The 23,459-nt window shown below is 44.1% G+C and overlaps 1 protein-coding gene across 1 annotated transcript in view; it reads left to right on the plus strand.

Annotated features, from left to right (window-relative positions):
- LOC124624717 (lazarillo protein) overlaps positions 1-23,459 on the plus strand; it is a 60,881-nt gene that overhangs the window by 821 nt on the left and 36,601 nt on the right. The window lies entirely within an intron of this gene.

Raw genomic sequence — 23,459 nt, forward strand, 5'->3', positions numbered from 1 at the left:
GATTGCATTTCCCTATTAATGAATGAACCGCAGCCTGACCCCTGCTTTGACTACAACTGAGCGTATGAGAGCTTTCCATTTCGTATCCATACAAATTGTTAGCCCAAGTATTTGTATGAGTTGACATATATCAGTTGTGACTCGTTGATATTCTAGTCAAAGGATACTACTTTTTTCCGTTTCGTGAAGCGTTTAGAACGAGTTGCGAATCTTTGCTCCACTTTGAATATTTATCAAGTCTCATCGATTATTTGTGATGCTTCTTTTAGACAGGGCATCATTATAGATAACTGCATCATTTGACCGAAAGTGAGAGGTTACTGGTCATTAATACAGAACACGAACAATAAGGGTTCCAGCACACTTCCCTGCTGGACACAGTTCTACATCTGTCGATGAGTCTCCATCCAAGATAACTTACTGCCTCCTACCTACCAAAAACTCCTCAGTTTAGCCACAAATTTCACTTGATACCTCATACAACTGTACTTTTGTTCAAAAACTTGGATCTCATGTTGACTGATATTCTTTTCGGAAACCGAGGAATACTGAAATACTGAATCTGACTGCCTGGTCCATGACTTTGTGTGTCATGTGAGAAAAATTCGAGGTAGGTTTCACATGATCTGTGCTTTCCGAATCCATGAAGGTTGGCATGGAGGAAGTCCTTCCCTACGTGATACCTCATTATGTTTGAGCTCAGGGTATGTCCTAAGATTCTACTACGGATGGATGTCAAGGATATTGAACGGTAGTTTTGTGAGTCACTTGTGCTACCGTTCTTTTACACGGACGTGACTTGTGCTTTCTTCCAGCTATTGGGCATGGTTTTTATATTCGAGGGATGTAAGTAATAGTTGAAAGAGGGGCTAACAAAGCAGCAATTTGAGTACAGAATCTCATAGGCATACCATCACGCACTAGAGATTTGTTTAGTTTTCGAGAACTGCCGTAACAGCATGTAAAGAACGCTGCATGGCTTATTTGAAAAATATCAAGTAACAGGATCTCTTTACCGGGGGGAAAATTTCGAACAAAACTCCATTTTGAAACTTCTTATCAGATTAAAACTGAGTACCGGACCGAGACTCGAACTGAGGACCTTTGCCTTTCGCGGGAAAGTGCTCTACCACCTGCGGTCTGCAAGCACGACCCACGCCCGGTCCTCACAGCTTTACGTCTGCCAGTTCCTCGTCTCCTAGCTTCCAAACTTCACAGAAGCTCTTCTGCGAAACATGCAGAACTGCCAGACGAGGTACTGGTGGGAATAAAGCTGTGAGGACGGGGCGTGGGTCGCGCTTGCAGACCGCAGGTGGTAGAGCACTTTCCCGCGAAAGGCAAAGGTCCCGAGTTCAAGTCTCGGTCCGGCACACAGTTTTAATTAGCCAGGAAGTTTCCTATCAGGGCACACTTCGCTGCAGAGTGAAAACTTCATTCTGAAAACTGCATTTTGCTTGTAATTTTTCATAAGATAAAATTTCTCTCAAGTGGTTCGCTTACTGTAAGATGAATGGTAATTAACTTTGCAATTTTAATTTGTGCTGTATTTTTTATTTTTTGCGAGTTCGCTGGCTGTAGCACCTAGAGATGGCGCCATGAGAAGACACTGACTCACATTCGAGCGGACATTGGTTCAAACCACTCCGAGGCACCCACATTTGGTTTTTTTTTTGTTTCTTTTTTGTTTTCCTAAAATCGTCAAAGACAGAAGCCGTGATGATTCGTCTGAGAAAGTTACGACGAATTTCTTTCCGTTTCTAATGATCCTAGCGTTGACAGAAGGATAAACTAATTTTCGTTATTGTGGTAGTGAAGAAAATGCTAGACTCGCATTTCATAGCTGGGTTCAAATTTGTGGCTGGCTATTCGGGCATAGTTTCTGGCTGGTTTCGTTGAATGCCTTGCGGGGAGTTTGAGGCAGTTTGTCTTCGTCCGCGGTCGATTTCTTCCAGTTGCAATATTTCCCAATTTAGATCACGTTCCATCTCCAATGAAATATCTCCGGAGATGCTGAGCTCTCAATTTCATAAATTCCTTTCGTCCTTATGAGCCGCTTCCTGCAGACACTGGGAGCGCGCAACTTTATTACCCTTTGTTTGGTTGCGTACCTGTTATATAAAAAGAGAAGATATATTGACGAAGCCATTATGAGAAGTAAACCATATGTTAGAATGTGTTCTCCGCGAAATATTTTGCTGGTGTCATTAGAAACATGTAGCGTAAGCCCACATGTGCATAAAGTGTATCTCCCATTCGTCGGTCGGACCAGCGCATCGTTGCGAATGACGTCACAGGATGTTCTGTGTGCACTGCTCAGGAAGTAGTTCACGGTTCCCGACAACAGGCTGTTGCAACTCCGGTGGAGTACTGACTAGTCATCTAACTTCCCGTTTGGAATAAACGTACCAACCGTCCGCAACTGCACGTTTACCGAGAGAGATGGCATAATGGATAGCACACTGGACTCTTATTCGGGAGGACGACGGTTTAAATTCGCGTCTGATCACCCCGATTTAGGAATTCCGTAATTTCCCTAAATCACTCCACCAAAATGCGGGAACGATTCTTTTGAAAAGGTACGACCAGTTTTCTTCCCCATCCTTGCAACAATGAGAGTTTCTGTGCAGACTCTAATGACCTCGATGTTGCGGGACTGTAAATCCTAATCTTAGTTACGTTCTGTAAGAGGTACCTGTGATGTTCTATAGAGACGATGTGAAAGAACTTGCTTATCTTCTAGCATCAGTTTATCGTATGTTACTGGAGCAGCGAAGGGTATCTAGCGACTGAAAATAAGCGCAACTCCTTCCCGTCTTCAAGAAAGATTGTCTAGCAGACGCGCATAATTATAAGTCTACGTCGCTGACGTTTTTAGACCTACGGAACGCGTTTTATGCGCACGGGTTATGACGTTCTTGCAGAACGAAAATCTCCCCCAAAACTTGGCCAGGTACGAGCAGGACTCGCTTACTGAGGGTTTCTTACAAACCTGATTATGTATCTAGACATTCCATCCATTCCAGGAATCGAGAATCGTGACGATTTTTGCCTATTATCGACACTGATGCTGACAAGATATCGGTCCTAGGGATCTCAAGTCTTTCGAGAATGTTTTACTTCGATGTTGGACTACAAATAACAAAAGAAGTACTTTTTTGTGCGACATAATTACAAATTAACAACTCTCAGATGCTTTCCCTTTACTTGTACTGAGAAACCTTTCTTCTTGCCAAATTTTATGATTCTACGTCAAGGGGAAGTGCCCTATACGTTTTAATGAGTGAGTTTGCAAGCATCAAAATATATTGTATAAATGAACTAATCTTTTGACTGCATCAACTTCGACACTTAAAATTTTTTTGCTCCTAGAGCACTACAGGCCTCAGTATGTGACATGAATTTAAACTTGATACGTCTACTCACTCCTGAGAGAAATGGTGTTAAAGATGGAGGAACAGAGAGTCGGATAACAAATGACAAATAATTTTTTTCCGTGTGATGTAATTAAAAGGTAACAGTTTCGGATTTTGCTCTTTACTTGTGCTGTGTAGCCTTCCTTCTTGACAAATTTCGTGATTCTAGACGAACGGGGAGTAACTGTAGGTTTTGATGATTGAGTTCGCGAAAATAAAACTATGACATAAATAGCCGTGTCTCTTAACTGTATTGACCCAGAAGATACAGTTATTTCGCAAGGTACATAGACCTTACTACGTGATACAAATTTCAACATGATATGTCTAACTATTCCAGAGAAAAAGGCGTCTTAACAGAGGGACGGCAGGCAGTCAAATAACAAACGTCGGTTCTTTTTCGCGTGATTTAAATAAAAATTAACAATTTTCGGATATTTTCCTTTGGTTTTAGTGTGAAATTCTTCGTAAATTTCATGGTTCTAGGTCAACGGAAAGTACGCTATATGCTTTGATGACTGAGTTTGTCTTATCTTTTGATTGCACTGACTTAGAAGGTTCACTTCTTTACATCACCAAGGAATCGTAGACATCAAGATGTGACGCAATTTTGAACTTCATGCGTTACCTGAGGAAAAGGGTTCTGAACAGTCGGGCAGGCAGGCAGGCAGGCGTACGGATAGACAACGAAGTGGTTCTTAACGGCTACGTTTTCACCGATAGAAGTACGGATCCCTAAAAATCAACATCTTACGAAAATGAGTTAGCTCTCTTCGTTCATGGGATCCAGAGAAACGTAGACGGAAGGACTTAGTTTCATGCCGTGTTTCTTGAGTTCGGTCAGCCATTCCACAGTTCCCACACCATCGTTTAACGAAAAGAATACGAGTATACCGAGTATCGGACCAGAGTTGTGACTGCAAACAGGACTTGTTGCAGATAGAACTCAACATGTCGTACTTAACGGAACAAAACCGATGGATGTAACGGTAATTTCGGGAGTACCCCTAGGGATGGCTGTACGGCTCTACAAACTACCACTTATATTCAGAATGAGATTTCCACTCTGCAGCGGAGTGTGCACTGATGTGAAACTTCCTGGCAGATTAAAACTGTGTGCCGGACCGAGACTCGAACTCGGGACCCTTGCCTTTCGCGGGCAAGTGCTCTACCAACTGAGCTACCCAAGCACAACTCACGCCCCGTCCTCACAGCTTTACTTCCGCCAGTACCTCGTCTCTGGAAGGTAGGAGACGAGGTACTAGCGGAAGTAAAGCTGTGAGGACGGGGCTTGAGTCATGCTTGGGTATCTCAGTTGGTAGAGCACTTGCCCGCGAAAGGCAAAGGTCCCGCGTTCGAGTCTCGGTCCGGCACACAGTTTTAATCTGCCAGGAAGTTTCATACCACTTATATTAATAATGTAATAACCCAGTGGATAAAGTTGGAATCTCCGTGTGGCTATTCGCGAACGAATTTTGTATAAGAAGGTTGCAACGCATGCAGAGTAAGGAAATGCAGGAAGCGGTCCAGAGGATTGACGGACGATAGGTGGCAGTTGACTCTGAACGAAACTAAATGCGACGTTTTGCACATAAATAGGCGAAGGGATCCACTACTGTACGATTACACTGTTGGCTACAAATCAGTGGAAACAATAACTACCGCAAAACCTAACCTAAAGTGGAATAACCAATTAAAACAAATTGTACGAATAGCAGATGCCAGCCTGCGATTCATTGGGAGAATCTTAAAGAAGTGTAATTCATCCACGAAATAAGTGACTTAATCTGGGTGCCCTTACCAAGGTGGACTAATGGACGAGTGGACAGATCGAACGAAGAGCGGTGCGTTTCGTCACGCCATCGTTTAGTCGGTGCGAGTGCGTTACGGAGATACTCAACCCACCCCAGCGGCAGACACAACGAGCGAGACGTTGTGCAACGTGGAGTTGACTGTTGAAATTTCTTCAAGAGCGTACGTCCCAACAAGAGTCGAGCACCATATTACGTCTTCCTATACACGCCTCGCAAAATTATCACGAAGAGCAAATCGGGAATTTAATGTCGTACGGAACTTTCGGCATTCGTCCCACGCGTCATTCGCGAATGGAACAGGAAAGTGGTGAACCAATAGCGGTACCAGAAGTACACTCCACGACACACCATAAGCTAGCTTTCGGAGTAAATGTAAAAGTGTAAGAAACAAAGAGGAACGGTTAATTCGCAGTAACATTAGCTACATACAATGTCATGTTGAAACATTCAAATAGTCAGAAAATGAGGAATAGCCTAATCATGTCTGCGACTTTTAATATCATTTCGTGGTTCCCGTGGGCCTACATACGCTGCAGACTCGTTCCTGGTGAAAATTTTAACGTATCTGTTACTGACTAGTTATGCGGGTTTATACAGTAACTTCCGCTCGCCCGCGTAGTTTACAACAGTAGGGTTGCCAGATCTCCCTTATTTTACGGGCCCTCCCGCATTTTATCCACGTTTTTGTCCTGTTTCCCATTTTTTCGACGTGTCTCCCATATTTTATTGGTTTTTCCTTATTTCACCCATCTAACGTATTTCACGTTTTCCCTCGTGCTTCATACAGTTTTGTTTATTTGTGCTAAATTTTCCGTACGTATGATATATTGCGTAGCTGTGATTCTAAGAAAGTTGTTGTAATAAACTAATTTTAAGGACCATGTACAGAGACGAATTCTTGCCAATTTTCAGTATGTTCTGTAAAAGGTGTTTCAAATGTTCAGATGTGTGTAAAATCTTATGGAACTTAACCCCGTGCTAAGGTCATCAGTCCCTAAGCTTACACACTACTTAACCTAAATTATGTTAGGGACAAACACACACACCCATGCCCGAGGTAGGACTCGAACCTCCACCGGGACCAGCCGCACAGTCCATGACTGCAGCGCCTGAGACCGCTCGGCTAATCGCGCGCGGCAAAAGATGTTTCAATGTGTAATAGTTTCTGGGAACAGTCATTATTCGTGTACATTTTATGTACAGTTGCAGATAACTGCCTCCTAAAGCTAGAAAATGCCGATAATGCCACAATCGGCCTATTCCAATACGTCCCGTATTTTTAGCTTGAAAACCTGGCATCCCTTTTTTATGCTGTAATGAAAGTTCTTTGTTCTTTGAGAAGCAAAAATAATATGTAACTTTGTCGCACTTTATTCAACGAATGAACCATAAGAAAGCGTTTAGATTGTAGCATTTAAAAGAATCAAAACGTTCTGGAGACAGAAAAGGAATCAATTCCAAAAATATTTTATACAGTTTCCGCTTCAGTTTCCAAATGTCAGAGGAATGACGAAATAGGTTTAATAGCTAGTGCACTTCATGCCAGAGACATAGAAAGAAAAAGAAAACCAGTCATATCTTTAGCCGCATTACAGATCCCGCTTTAAACTATGAAGCTCATGTCAGAAGCACCTGAAAAGGATCAGTTGCAATTTTTTCGATCTCTTCATCTGTCCTGCCGCTTTTGTGGCTTGGTGAATCCACGTACGGTTTTTGTGGCTTAGTGTATCCGCAGTGAGACGTTAAGTTTTGACGACGAATAGGTTAAGAGTTTCTAAGAAGTGGGAGAGCAAAAATATTTTCCTCGGTGAAGCGTCGTTGCGAAGTCCACATGCCAAGAATCATCCGCTACGTCGTGAGTTACGTTTTAGAGTATCCGTGCTAACGTGCAAATCATGTTCAGCTATTCAGCCTTGAGCAATTCCATGTCAGTATCTAGCGAGGTAGAAGACACGTCTTCAGATACAAGAAATGTGGTTCTCCTAACATGTGGTCATACGCCACGACTCTTTGTTTCCAATGCCTGGTCCTCTTGTTTTTGGCGTGGTACATTACAACATAGTATGCAAAACATCTACAGGAAACTGAGGCTCTTGTCTTTGAACCACATAAGCGCTATCGTCTGTTTACGAAGACAGCACTGGCGTAAACTGGTACTGTAGGAAGGGAACAGAAAGAACGTAGTTTTTAATTGCCTTAATTGTCGCATGAATCTCTTAATATACACTGATGTCCAAAATCAAAGCAGCAGACCACTATTTCCCCGTCCTATGCCTAATTCACAATATAATCATACAAGCTGTTCACAGATATCCGTACGATCTTGTTCTGGACGGAAAATGACATTCCCGTCAAGGGGAAACCATGCCAGCGATGACGTCAGGGCACCTATCAAATCTACATCTACATCCACACTCCGCAAGTCACCTGACTGTGTGTGGCGGAGGGTACCTTGAGTACCTCTATTGGTTCTCCCTTCTATTCCAGTCTCGTATTGTTCGTTGAAAGAAAGATTGTCGGTATGCCTTTGTGTGGGGGTCTAATCTCTCTGATTTTATCCTCGTGGTCTCTTCGCGAGATATACGTAGGATGGAGAAATATACTGCTTGACTCCTCGGTGAAGGTATGTTCTCGAAACTTCAACAAAATCCCGTACCGAACTACTGAGCGTCTCTCCTGCAGAGTCTTCCATTGGAGTTTATCTATCATCTCCGTAACGCTTTCGCGATTACTAAATGACCCTGTAACTAAGCGCGCTGCTCTCCGTTGGATTTCCTCTATCTTTTTTATCAATCCTATCTGGCACGGATCCCACACCGGTGAGCAGTATTCAGCAGTGAGCGAACAAGTGTGCTGTCACCTACTTCCTTTGTTTTCGGACTGCGTTTCCTTAGGGTTCTTCCAATGAATCTCAGTCTGGCATCTGCTTTACCGACGATTAATTTTATGTGGTCATTCCATTTTAAATCACTCCTAATGCCTACTCACAGATAATTAATGGAATTAACTGCTTCCAGTTGCTGACCTGCTAAATTGTGGCTAAATGATAAAGTATCTTTCTTTCAATGTATTCGCAGCACATTACACTTGTCTACATTGAGATTCAATTGCCATTCCCTGCACCATGCGTCAATTCGTTGCAGATCCTCCTTCATTTCAGTACAATTTTCCATTGGTACAACCTCTCGATATACTACAGCATCATCCGCAAAAAGTTTCAGTGAATTTCCGATGTTATCCACAAGGTTATTTATGTTTATTGTGGGGTAGAGTTGTCGGGTAGTCTCACATCCAGAATCGCTGTGTGCAGTACGGCACAGAAGAGACACCTACCAGGGTGGGGCCATAGGAAACATGGAAGCTGGACAGTCGCAAACTGATGTGGCTCCATGGTTTAATTTGAATCGTTCTGTTGTTTCTCGGATGTGGCGACAGTTTATAGAGAACAAAAGCATAACCCGAAGACCAGGGTAGGGCTGACCACTTGTGACCTCAGAGAGATAGGATTGTTGTTTGGCTGTAAAGGCATAGCGCTACCGACTTCGTACTGCTCGGCAACTGGCATCTGACCTTGCAGCATCCACTGGACGTGTTGTATAGAGACAATCGGTGTACAGAATGCTTCGGGAGAGTGACCTTTATTGTCAGAGACCTGCTGTATGTGTACCTTAAACGCGTCTTCACAGAATGAATCGTCTAGAGTGGAGTCGTCAACAAGCCGCGTGGACGGTCGCCACAATGGGCCAATTTTCTTTTCACAAATGAATCCCGATTTGCTCTGGAGAGTGATTTTCTGTGGATTTGAATCTAGAGAGAACTTATGACACGATTTCGGGTCCAAATATTGTGGAAAGGGACCGATATCGAGGAAGATTCCTATCGGTGTGAACAGGGATTACGCTGACTACTCGAACACCTCTTCATGAAATTGTACTGGTGAATCGGCAGAGTTTAACTGCTGTCAAGTATCTTGAAGAGACCTTGGGACCTCGTGTGGTTGCTACGAGTAGCTGTGGACCCAGGTTTTATATTAATGGATGACAATGCTTGACCTCATAGAGCACGGGAGCTTGATGTTTTCTTGGAAACACAAGATATCGCACACATGGCGTGACCTGATCGCTCTCCAGATTTTAACCCCATAGAGCATGTCTGGGATGCACTAGGGAGAAGGGTTGCATCACGTCAACATCCACCCACCACTCTACAAGAAGCTCTACAAGAAGAACGGGCGTTATTGCCTCAACATGAGATTGATGACATCATTCGCAGCATGGCCCGTCTATGCTACTAGAGGTGGTCACACCCCATGCTGAGTACATTAACCAGCTGTCGGAATGAGTGTGAAAATCCGTTGGAAAAAACGAACAACATTTTTGTCTACCGTTATGCATGTTGCAGTTGTCTATTCTTTATTTTTTACGTTGTTTCTAATTTACTGTTACCTATTTATACTGTTTTGTGGTAAAATAAGCACAACCTTGCAAAATTTCCGTTTGTTGCCTTAATTTTGGAAACCAGTGTATGTGGCGGTAAGTATTGGGACCTGCATGGTTCCATACAGTCACTGGACTGTCACATCCGACAAATGTCGAATCAACTTTAGGTGTAAAAAGAATACAAAGCTCGTTGTGCGAAAGGTAATTTCAGACCAGATTCAATGAAAGAGTCGCCACTTGCCAAATTCGACTGACCAAGGTGAATGTGTCTAAGTAGACTGTACTGCAATATACGCACACGATTCTTCGCAAAACCTCAAGTGAAAGGAATCGAAAAAGTATGTTCGATTTTCAACGCAAACCAAAATTTAGAGCCATCGCTACTTTTCCATCCCTCAGAAGCACGTCAGTACATAAAGCAGCTTTGATCATACGTAAAGTGATCACAATCTGCAGATTTTATGGGAGAGCTAAATCTCAACGAAGCACATGGCACGCAGAAGGCACTAAATGAAAGAGGGTTGTAACTCTGCAAACATGGTAATTCGTCCGGATTTTGCCAGCAGGATTACAATAGTGACATCAGTTTGCTGTCACAGGCGTACTTGGAAAACGTAAAGAGGATCTGGCATGTTGTCCGTTGTATGTATCTGCAGCGTATTGCCAACACGTACCGGGAAGTTTCAATGTGATTCTGTGCTCTGTTTCCAGAGATCGTTTGCATAAAAAGCAAACCATTGGTCAAACAGAACAAATACGAATAAGAAATGTTTATCTGTAGATTCTGTACTTTTTAGAAGCGATATTCCAAAAAAACTACATGGTGACTTTTTGACGCTTACACAAACGCACGTGCGAGGGTGTGCTTTGTGTGTGTGTGTGTGTGTGTGTGTGTGTGTGTGTGTGTGTGTTTGTGTGTGTGTGTGTGTGTGTTTAATGGTAAAATAAGAGAGACTGAGCGGTTCCTTGTGTCTCTACTCTAATAGCAAACCGTTGGTTAATGTCCTCAGAATGGGGATGTGACCACCTCTGGCAACAGTACAGGTCTGACAATGACAGACCATTCTGCAAATGATGTCATCAACGTCCTGTTCAGACAATAACGCCCATTCTCCTTGCAGAGCTGCTCGAAAGTCTTGTAGAGTGGTTGGTGGATGCGGACGTAGTGCAACCCGTCTCCCTAGTGCATCCCAGACATGCTCTATGGGATTAAAATCGGGAGAGGGGTCAGGTCACGCCATGAGTACAATATCTTCTGTTTACAAGAAAACATCAAGCACCCGTGCTCTATGTGGTCGAGCATTGTCGTCCATGAATACGAGATCTGGGTCCACAGCACCTATAAATTGTCACGCCGAAAAGAACGTTCAATGCAGCGTCTGATGACCATTACTATTTACTAATGTAAAGCAATTGCAAAAGAAGTTGCCAGTGTACCGGCGATAACACAGCTGTCAGTGAAGGGGAAGGTACGGTGACTGTTCGGTGTTCCGTAATATGTAGTCGCCGAAGATCGTTGTGACAGTGCTGAAGTTAATTTTCTCTGCGAAGGCTGTAGCTTGTAAAACTCTTACTCGATTCTAAGTCATGAGAGATTCTCTACGAAAACAAGCAGATATAGAACAACTGCTTGATTAATGAAAGCTATGAATATTCACTACTGGTGTGTGGAGCTCACTAAAATGTAGTCAGGTCTGAATTATTGCTATAAACATTTAGAGAACCTGCTCAGTAGAATCTAAGAACCATGTACGTAAAACGGAGAGGCCATAGTATGTAAAGAGTAGCACAGCGCATTCAGATGGAAGAAAGACTTAAAGTTAAACGTCCTTTTGAAAGGAGATAGTTCAGCGTTTTCCTTAAGCGTTTTGGGGTTGGTCGGACCACTTCCCGAAGACGGGTCCCAGAGTAGAATTAGTGCCTCTTTACGCTAGGTTTTCTTAAGAATCGCGAATGGAAGGGATTAATACTGGTGGAAGGTGCCAACTGAGTACACCACGGATTTCTTGCAGAACCTGAATGTACTAACAAATCTGCTTCAGTTCCACAGCAAAAGTGGTATACATTACATAATATGGGCACCACCCTTTCGTTCGAGTTTATTTCTTATGTGCTGGGTATTCGCTGCCTGGTTGCTGAACACACATTATCAAAGAACTATGAAAACTCAAAGTGAGTCGGTCTGGAACTTTGTAACAATTCTACAAATGCAGCGTTGGAGAGAAAAAAATGCCACGCTATCAGACAAGTGATTAGGTACGTGGGAGTAGCTTAAAATAGCACCGTTAGTCACAGGCTTGAGTCAGAACAAGTGAGTCGGATACGCAGGCTTAGCAGCGGCAGAGGGGGGAGCTAAAGGGGTTGCACGTCACAAAGAGGATTAGTCATCAAATTAACACACACGTTTACGAGGAATATTCGTTGAAGTCATCACAATGCTTCGATTCAGTCCATCTCCCAAGTCCTATTTGTAAAATTGAATTCTGTCTGCCCGATAACATCTTATAGTGCAGCTGTGTTTAAATAAACTCATAGGCCAGAAAATAGCGGTGAGAACGATCTGCTGTGGCAGCTGTTGAAGTGTCTCTGAATTTTAATGCTTGTAATCTGTATCTATATGTCATGGGATTTGTGGTTAGTAGCGTGGACTCGTTTGAAAGGAATTCCAGCGTTCGCTCAGTGAACGAGAAAGGAAATCCAATAGCGTTTTATAACAATTCCTTAAGCACTATATGGGCAAGCATTCTGCTCTACCGACATCAGTGGTTAACGTTACATTTAGGATTTAGTCAAAGCTTCCTTGAGGCTCGCTTCTTGTATTCCGTAAAAGAGTCAACCGTGTGTTACGTCCAACTACAAAATACGGTTTTCACTTGAGGTTTTATTAACTGTTTCAAGTAAACACCTTCATTAATAAAACCAGGAGCGTTCGTTTTTCATTCTTGTCGCTGTGCTACATGTTTAGTTTCTAATAAGTTACCATTCAAATCTTTTACTCTGTCTGATAAGTGAAACACTCAGAAAGGGAGGAGAAGACGAAATGGAGCGCCACGGCTTGATAGGGATAGGTTACTGCAGTGATTACAAAATCGAGTCACATTCACAAATAACTTGGCAGTATGAGTCCACTCATAAGAATGACGTTGCACTCCCTCTGCTGCGTGCTCGCTTAAAGCTGTTGCGTCCTCCTCTGAGGCGAGCCTGCCCACAACCGTTGTAACTGCCCCTTGATATTCTGGATAGAGTCCTTGGAACGGAGTTGACGTCCGACCCAGCCCCACACATGTCCTACCGGGGACAAGTCTGGAGTTCTTGCTGGCCACCAGAGTACTTCGCCATCACGCAGTCATGTTATAGCGACACGTCCCATGTGCGGACGAGAATAATCGTATTGAAAACTGGTACCAGAGTACTTCAGTACGAGAGGTAACGCTTGAGGACGTACCTTTGTGCTGTGACAGTTCCTTCAGTCGCTACCAGCGGAGGCCTGAAGTCACACACCGCTCCCCAATAAAACTGGTAGTTTTGGTACACTTCATAAATGACGTAGTGAACGGTAGTATTAACGGTAGAATTGGTAGTATTGGTTGGGAAAGAATGATAAATGAATGTGTAAGAGAGAAACTGGAATCTACTCTTTGCTTTTCCTTTGGTTTTATTATTTTGCACATGACTGGAACCGTACATCATTCAGTGTTAGTTCAGTGTGTTTTATATCCTTACAGAATATACTGAATTTTATAAGTAGTAAACATTAGTCGATCGCACAACTTCTGCGCTTTTATGCAGCCAAAGCAATTACTTTTGATACAAGTACTGTTACGTGCATAACTATAACACGTAAAGCGGCGCTTATCACTGTAGATAATGGTACTCCAGTCAATGAGATTCCAGGCCGAAGACGTGTCTAGAGACCCTCCGGACAATAATGGGATACCAACGCGGTCGTCGCCCACTATATGGCCCGACAGCCAGGTGTGATGGTGTGGTGCGATTTCTTTCCTTAGAGGGTCCCCTGTGGCTGTCATCCGCGACACACTTACAGCACAGCGGTACGTCGAAGATATACTACGCCCCGTTTTATTGCCCTCCATGGGCAGGCCATCCTGGGCTTACATTTCAGCGAGATAATACTCGTCAGCAGACGTCGAGAGTTTCTCCTGCTTGTCCTTGTGTTTGTTTGTCAAACACTGCGGTGGCCAGCGAGGTCGTCGGATCTCTCTAGAATTGAGAACGTTTGGAACATTATGGGCAGGGCCCTCCAACATCCCGCAGTTTTGACGATCTAACGCGCCAATTGGACAGAATTTGGCACGGTATCCCTCAGGACATTCAACAACGCTGTTAATCAATGCTAGCTCGTATAATTGCTTCCATAAGGGCCAGAGGTGGACCAACGTGTTATTGACTTGCTCAGTTTGTGAAGTTCTTCCTCTTTAACTATTGATCCTATTTTTATGAAATTATCATATGTGTGTCTGTACATGAACATCACATCTACACATCGCCCCATTCGGATAATTCCTTCGAGATACGTCTTTTTTTTATATTAATACCTTGAGGTACGTCATACGCTAACTTCGTTTTTTTTTGCGATTATTCTCCTTTAATAACGACGTACTGATTGCTGCAAACTCGGAGGTCTTAGACTGTTGCCCTTTTACAATACGGACATAGACATTTTAATGTAGCTCTACATGACTTTCAGCGCGTATATACATTTATCACGCTAAATCTATGCATCTGTTTGTGGTATTGGGATGGTAATTCTCGGTCATTGACCACACTTATTTGCCGAACTGAAGCACTTTTGCCGGCCGAAGTGGCCAAGCTGTTCTAGGCGCTATAGACCGGAACCGCGCGAACGCTACGGTCGCAGGTTCGAATCCTGCCTCGGGCATGGATGTTTGTGTGATGTCCTTAGGTTAGTTCGGTTTAAGTAGTTCTAAGTTCTAGGGGACTGATGACCTCAGAAGTTAAGTTCCATAGTGCTCAGAGCCATTTGAACCATTTGAAGCACTTTTGTAAACACAATTCCACGTTTTCTCATTGAAAAGGCGTGGAATACTAGAGAAGGAAGTATTGCAGTAGACCTCTGAGGTCGGTTTCCGCTTCGTATGTGAATGCGGTCGCTAAAGTTACGTAAAGTGGCCAGGCGTTTTACCGGATTTTCCTCCTGCCGTGCGCGTCTGACGGCCGCGTGTTTCCTTTGTATCGGCTCGGCGCAATGTTACTTCTGTTAGCAGCTGCTTACCTAACCTAGTCACGGCCTGACCTGAATTGTTTTCCCAAAGTCTCAAGTATCGAGTGCCCGTCAGCCTGCTTGTTTCTCCATAGTCCTGTCTGTAAGACTTTTGGCTCTTTGCTCTGCAACGCAAACGAATTTTGGTAATCACCTCTGGGAGCCTATGACTGAGAAAGCCGGTAAGTGACTGTGCTAGCCCTATTTGGCTTTGAAATCAATTAGGTAGCTTGCGTGTTGCATCATCATTTGCCACAGCTGCTTCTCATTTGATCTCACGCGGTTGTTATTCGTCTTTCGGCTCTCATAATCGCACAAAACTCTAAGGAAGTCTACTGGCCTCGATCACAGAAATTGAGTTGTTGGCTAGCGTCCCTAACCAGTTTTCTGTATGTATGTCACTGAAAATGTGGTTCTTCGATACGGTATGTTCAAATACATCACAATATTTCAGTTCACTGAAATAAGTAACAATTAGTGACAATGCATAAAGAACAAAAGAGCGGATGCTGTAAATTATAGACCAATACTGGCAGTAAACATATTTCATAAGTGAGTGTTAACAGACGGGAAATAATTAATGAAATGTATATTGGACCATCAGCTGTTTTATTGAAACACTTCAGCATGAACCGGTTGGTGCGTTTGATCATCGTCAAGGTATAGAAGGTTAAAAACAGTTTCAGTAAATACAGCTCTTTGACAGTGGATACATAAATGTGTTCTATGTGATGAATTTCAGTATAGTAAGTTCTTCACAGGACATTTATGGTGCACTCAGTAGTGATATCAGATTATATCAGTTAACAGGACAGTATATACACTAATGAGAAGGCTAGAAAAGTAAGTACTATCATGGTAAATCACTGAACTGTGTTTGGGGACCTCTCCCCTAGTGTTCTAAATGTTTCAGTACAAAAATCATATTGAAGGCCTAAAATATGCGATCTGAAGGCGTTTCGGTGACCCAGTTTTCTACGGCAATTAAGTTTCGCCGCTCCGGGCATGAAACTTTCACAAGCAGCAGTCCGTCACAATCAAGGAAAAATTCATAATTAAAAAGAATGTTCAGACATGCATTGAATTGAAAACAAATTTCACGTAATCATTCATAAGCTTAATGTATGTAAAAAAAAAAATAAAATAAAAACTTTGAACGGCAGAACACAAATATTCTTCTCTATATATAAAAGGCAATGTCCCGAACGACTAACTCACTCACTGCCGCATCATCTGACAGCCCAAACCACTACGGATAGAAACTTGAAATTTGCCGAGGATGTTGATTTTATACTGTAGGCGCCGTTTAAGAAAGGATTTTTCAATACTCCATCCCAAAGGGGGTGAAACAGAAGATGAAAGATTTTTTGACATATTTGTTGCTATAAAGGCAATTTTAAGCTCGACCTACGAAGATTTTTACCTGGTTTCTCTGTCAGAAATAAAGAAATAAGTTTTTCAGCATTTTTGGAAACTTCACTCATGTAGGGTGAAAGTTTGTTTTGAAGAGCTCCTTGGGTATTTTTAAAGCTACATCTATGAAATTTGGCATTTGACTTCTGAATTGCAAATAAAAAAATACGTGTTTCAGTGTTTTTCGAAATTCAGCGACTAGGAGGGTAAAATAGTATGTGAAACTTATTTGACAGTAAACCATTATTAAAGAATTTCCAAAGCATTTTTAAAGCTACATCTTTGGAAATTGGTATTTGAGGTCTTGGTTAGAAATGAAAAAAAAAAGTTTCAGTGTTTTTGGAAATTTAGCCCCCAAAGGGAGAGAGATTGGGAATGAGAAGTTTTATAAAATTATTTCATTATCAGAGCATTTCCAACGCTATATCTATGAAAATGTACATTAGGCTTCTCTGCTGGAAATAAAAAAAAATACATGTTTCATTGTTTTTGGAAAATCAACCCCAAGGGGGTGAAATAGGGGACGGAAATTTGTAAGAAAATATTTCGTTTTCAAAAAAAAATTGAAGCTAAATTATAAGAAATTGTATTTCACTTTTCAATTAGATCTAAAGAAATGCGTGTTAGGGCATGAAAATTTCTAAATATCACCATAAGAGCGCAAAAGGCATGACTAACAAAAACTGTGGACTCCAGCTACCTTTTTGGTCAGAATTACACCCGGAGAAGACCATTCTTCTACGGCCTTAATTAGCGTAAAAAGTGTAGAAGATGTTGCTATGTGTGGACAATATAAAAATTCGAGTAAAGAAAAACAGAAATATCTGTGCAGACCATACATTGTACCCGAGTGAAGCGGCGGGCTCTAAGCTAGTTTGCGTATATTCTGCAAAAATATTTACAGTCACCGAGCCTCGTAATATTCGATCGCTATTTGGACTTCAAGTGAAATCATGTAACATTATTAGTAATAATTCTGTCACTGGGCAAATGAAATAATACCTCAGTCAGGAATGTATACGGGACAAAAGCTTAAAGACTTGTGTGCGCATAAGTTTGAGGTCAAGATTGTGCAGACCGCAAACCTTTGGTGGCCCGACGCTCGTCGTCGATCGTAAGGGCGAAACAGTCAAGAGATTTGGAAAACGGCAATGTGGACACCCCCAGCAGCAGCTGTGTGCCAAATCCGATATTTGGTCTTGTGGCACGACAACAGCGTCTGCAGGCACCGCGCTGTCCGCCTCCTTGGCGCTCGCCTACCCCGCTGACGCATCCTCCGTCTAGGCACGACGGGCAAATGGCTCTGAGCACTATGGGACTTAACATCTATTGTCATCAGTCCCCTAGAACTTAGAACTACTTAAACCTAACTAACCTAAGGTCATCACACAACACCCAGCCATCACGAGGCACAGGAAATCCCTGACCCCGCCGGGAATCGAACCCGGGAACCCGGGCGTGGGAAGCGAGAACGCTACCGCACGACCACGAGATGCGGGCGCACGACAGTCCCTGGAGTCTACATCTGCGTAACGTCTGGAACCTTCACAACATGTAACAAATTCTCCAAAAACAGAGAATTTTCTCCCGCATGTCGTTCTCATCGCACCACTCAACAAACGTTTCCAATACAGCATTCCACTTTTACGTTTAGGTGAGGGTAAGAATTCGAATGTAATCGGACCTTTATGCGCCTAAGTTCATTTACCGTTGTAACCAGGTCTGTGCAAAGAGAAACATTGTGCAATATTGTCAGACAAGTCGATGTGTCTGAAAATTTCTCATCTGTCATGTGGCAACGACACGAAAAGAAGCAAAACGAGTGTTTTATTTCTTCTATTGCATTTTCAATGAATCAGTCTTTGATTTATACGCGATCCACTACCACAGATGCCCAGTGTCGGAAACCACCTAGTTAACCTTTGATGTTGAATCGTACAGATAAAATAACAGATAATATACAGTCAGATAACTGCACGCAGAAAGGATGTTATTACACTCCTGGAAATTGAAATAAGAACACCGTGAATTCATTGTCCCAGGAAGGGGAAACTTTATTGACACATTCCTGGGGTCAGATACATCACATGATCACACTGACAGAACCACAGGCACATAGACACAGGCAACAGAGCATGCACAATGTCGGCACTAGTACAGTGTATATCCACGTTTCGCAGCAATGCCGGCTGCTATTCTCCCATGGAGACGATCGTAGAGATGCTGGATATAGTCGTGTGGAACGGCTTGCCATGCCATTTCCACCTGGCGCCTCAGTTGGACCAGCGTTCGTGCTGGACGTGCAGACCGCGTGAGACGACGCTTCATCCAGTCCCAAACATGCTCAATGGGGGACAGATCCGGAGATCTTGCTGGCCAGGGTAGTTGACTTACACCTTCTAGAGCACGTTGGGTGGCACGGGATACATGCGGACGTGCATTGTCCTGTTGGAACAGCAAGTTCCCTTGCCGGTCTAGGAATGGTAGAAAGATGGGTTCGATGACGGTTTGGATGTACCGTGCACTATTCAGTGTCCCCTCGACGATCACCAGTGGTGTATGGCCAGTGTAGGAGATCGCTCCCCACTCCATGATGCCGGGTGTTGGCCCTGTGTGCCTCGGTCGTATGCAGTCCTGATTGTGGCGCTCACCTGCACGGCGCCAAACACGCATACGACCATCATTGGCACCAAGGCAGAAGCGACTCTCATTGCTGAAGACGTCACGTCTCCATTCGTCCCTCCATTCACGCCTGTCGCGACACCACTCGAGGCGGGCTGCACGATGTTGGGGCGTGAGCGGAAGACGGCCTAACGGTGTGCGGGACCGTAGCCCAGCTTCATGGAGACGGTTGCGAATGGTCCTCGCCGATACCCCAGGAGCAACAGTGTCCCTAATTTGCTGGGAAGTGGCGGTGCGGTCCCCTACGGCACTGCGTAGGATCCTACGGTCTTGGCGTGCATTCGTGCGTCGCTGCGGTCCGGTCCCAGGTCGACGGGCACGTGCACCTTCCGCCGACCACTGGCGACAACATCGATGTACTGTGGAGACCTCACGCCCCACGTGTTGAGCAATTCGGCGGTACGTCCACCCGGCCTCCCGCATGCCCCCTATACGCCCTCGCTCAAAGTCTGTCAACTGCACATACGGTTCACGTCCACGCTGTCGCGGCATGCTACCAGTGTTAAAGACTGCGATGGAGCTCCGTATGCCACGGCAAACTGGCTGACACTGACGGCGGCGGTGCACAAATGCTGCGCAGCTAGCGCCATTCGACGGCCAACACCGCGGTTCCTGGTGTGTCCGCTGTGCCGTGCGTGTGATCATTGCTTGTACAGCCCTCTCGCAGTGTCCGGAGCAAGTATGGTGGGTCTGACACACCGGTGTCAATGTGTTCTTTTTTCCATTTCCAGGAGTGTATTTACGAAAAAGGAAACAAATTGTGCTAACTTTTAACGTACTGTAATGTCAACACCTTATTTTTCTCTTTTTTTCGAAACAGATGACTAAGCTGTTCCTCTGATGTTCTGGCTAAGACATTTCTGGTCTACGTACTTCAAACATCGACTGTGTGAAGTAGTTAACTTTCCTCCTGTACAATGAAATACCGATCTCACGAGATGCTGTGTGTCTACTTTTGGGAGAATTTATTTTTTATGGTACATGTTACCTTTGTTTATAATGTCCAGTAGGTCGAGACAGCAAATTTCGAGTTCAGTTTTGAACAGCCGGTCGGAGTGGCCGAGCGGTTCTAGGCGCTACAGTCTGGAACCGTGCGACCGCTGCGGTCGCAGGTTAGAATCCTGCCTCGGGCATTGATGTGTGTGATGTCCTTAGGTTAGTTAGGTTTAAGTAGTTCTAAGTTCTAGGGGACTGATGACCTCAGAAGTTAAGTCCCATAGTGCTCAGAGCCATTTTTTTGAACATATTTGTCCCTTATTTCCTTTCGTTACTGTTTTGACATAGTTCAGCATCGCACTACCGCTAACAAGGAGTACAGTCATTATGACGTAATAAAATCAAGTGTGTTTTAAGCTTTGGAGTTTTGGGTGAGGACATTCCTGTTAACATCTTCCAGCTTAAATTGAAAATAACAAACCACAGTGGAAAAATAGAAGTTTGCATCTGGTACGTAAATATAACAATGGAATGCACAGTGTAAAAGGACATATTTGTAGATTTTGCTAATTCACAATCAACCTATGATCTCTCAAACTAACTTATACTTTGGACTGCGTTAAATAACATGTACCATAATTTAAATTACATATAATTTTTTGTCCACGACCCGTCATGGTAGCCGAGAGAGCTAATGCGCTGCTTCCTGGACTCGGGTAGGCGCGCTGGCCACAGATCGAATTTACGACGAGGCCCGGTATGCCGGCCAGCCTGGATATGGTTTTAGGCGGTTTTACACATCCCACTAGGTGAATACTGGTCTGGTCCCCACGTTCCGCATCAGTTACAGGACTCACAGACATTTGAAAAACGTGCGCACTATTCCATGGCTTACACTAGATGCAGACAGCTAGGGTACACTAATTCCGTCTGGGTGGGGAGGGGGGGGGGGTTCGGGGTGGCGGCAGGAAGGGCATCTAGCCATTCTCTGCAACTAACACTGCCAAATCAATAGTAACACGGCCGACTCCGCGTTGAAGCGGGACAAAGGCCCCAAGAAAGAAAGAAAGAAAATAATTTTTGGTGCACCAGACTCTTTGATTATTTTGTATCATGTCGATATGCTTCCGCAATAGTTTTGCAGTATTTCACGAAATCTCTTGATTAACAAATCTGTAGTACATTCCGATGTTGCTGCCTCCATGTCGTAGGGTCACTGTAGGTCGCGCAGTCCGTGACATGGCGCCTCAAACTGCGCGGCCACTCCGCGCGGCTCGTAAGAGTTGACGAATTACCACTGTAGAAATTCTCTTCTGCCTCGGGCATGGATGTGTGTCATGTCCTTAGGTTAGTTAGGTTTAAGTAGTTCGAAGTTCTAGGGGACTGATGACCTCAGATGTTAAGTCCCATAGTGCTCAGAGCCATTTGAACCATTTTTATGAGGTCATCAGTCCCCTAGAACTTAGAACTAATTAAACTTAACTAACCTAAGAACATCACACACATCCATTCCCGAGGCAGGATTCGAACCTGCGACCGTAGCGGTCGCGTGGCTCCAGATTGAAGCGCCTAGAACCACTCGGTCACAGCGGCCGACATTCTCAAAGAGTAAGGGCAGCTACTGGAAGTGATCTACGTACAGTATGTACTTACCAGAGCGGCCCTTGTTTATTTGAAGTTCGAACACATCATGCGTTGTGCGGCCCCATTTTTATGGCTTATTTGGCCCCTCTTCCTGATTATACGTACTTTCTGCACCATTTTATGAGAAGATGTTGACCTGCACCCTGTTTGCATCGTAGTGAGTTGCGCAGAAATCACATAGCTGAGTGCTATGCGACAGAAGATGACGCATGTACACTACACGTTACCTACTCTACAAGCGAAATGACGCTTCGAGGGTCATTGGCAATTGTGCCCCCGTGCGTGTGACGCTCTTATTGGAGTGATTAAGTTCCAAGGTGTGAAGTGTCCGCTAACGAGTAAATTTAATCTGAGACGCTGATAACCTCTCTTGCTCAGCGCAGTAAGGCGTAAACAAGCAAATATAGGTGAAGTCTCTGTAAGGGTAATACTAAACTAGGCAGTCAGAATACGTGTTGTTATTCGGAGGAAGATAACCGCCCGCATTAGTTTAATCCTTTGGACTACACCTGTTTCTGTTGGGTCTAGTATGGGTCTGACACTCTGAATCTCTGAGTCCATAAGCCTTGCCAGTGTTTAATGCCATCCGTTCCCAGCGGTATGTACCGTCCTGCAGCGCCTTTTCTATACACGATTGTTGTAGTGAGATAAGAGAGACAGCGCTGTAAAAATGTAGTGACGGACTTTCCATATTAATAACGACTGTGTCCTTGAAACCTATATCCGAACTTGGTGCTTCATTGGATTGGGGCTTTCGTCCTCAATAGACACGTATTAAGGTCGAACCCAAATAATTGGGACCTTTACAGTACCTGCCTGTTCAGAATTCGCTGTACCTCTCGGCAAAAGCGATCAGGTACAGCACAGCTCAAAACTGTGCTGAGATACCCCATTTCTAGCCAAGCTGTACTCTAGACACTATTGTGAGACAGGGCTGCAAAAAATGTACTTTTTCTTCACCGCCGGCCGGAGTGGCCGTGCGGTGCTAGGCGCTACAGTCTGGAACCGAGCGACCGCTACGGTCACAGGTTCGAATCCTGCCTCGGGCATGCATGTGTGTGATGTCCTTAGGTTAGTTAGGTTTAATTAGTTCTAAGTTCTAGGCGACTGATGACCTCAGAAGTTAAGTCAAATAGTGCTCAGAGCCATTTTTTCCTCACCGAGTATGTCCTCTTCCCTTGCGTGCTTCGAATGGCCACACCTCTAGAGCGTAAATCCGACAGAAGCCATTTAAAGACTTCGATTTGCCTTACGTGACACTATGCAATACCTAGAGGTCTGGAAAAACGCACAGCGCAAATTCCAGATTTTCGCCGTACGAGTACTACTACTGTTTCTGCGTGGGCTCTCAACTTAGTGCCGTATCAAAAATGTCTTACAATCTAAGAAGCACCTCGTTTGGTCGTGTGACTAGGGCCTCCCGTCGTATAGACCGTTCGCCGGGTGCAAGTCTTTCGTTTTGGCGCCACTTCGGCGACTTGCGCGTCGATGGGGATGAAATTATGATGGTTAGGACAACACAACACCGAGTCCCCGAGCGGAGAAAAACTCCGACCCAGCCGAGAATCGAACCCGGGCCCTTAGGATTGACATTCTGTCGTGCTGACCACTCAGTTGCCGGAGGCGGACACCTCGTTTGGTTATACTTCTCCTCAGTAGCCCCTATACAACCTTCGGTATCTCTTCTACGATGTAGTTCTTACTCTATTAAACTGTTTACGTCTCTGACATAAACATCATATTTCTGAGCGCCGAATCGCAGGCAAAACCACCAGAAACCTCCAGCTTTGTACAGAGATTTGTGTAGCAATAGTGTACTATTCGCATATGCATAGCGGGCTGCCTACATCGCGATAGTTACGGATCGGAACGTACC

The sequence above is a fragment of the Schistocerca americana genome, chromosome 1 (genome assembly GCF_021461395.2).
Source record: "Schistocerca americana isolate TAMUIC-IGC-003095 chromosome 1, iqSchAmer2.1, whole genome shotgun sequence".
In the NCBI taxonomy this organism is placed as follows: Eukaryota; Metazoa; Arthropoda; class Insecta; order Orthoptera; family Acrididae; genus Schistocerca; species Schistocerca americana.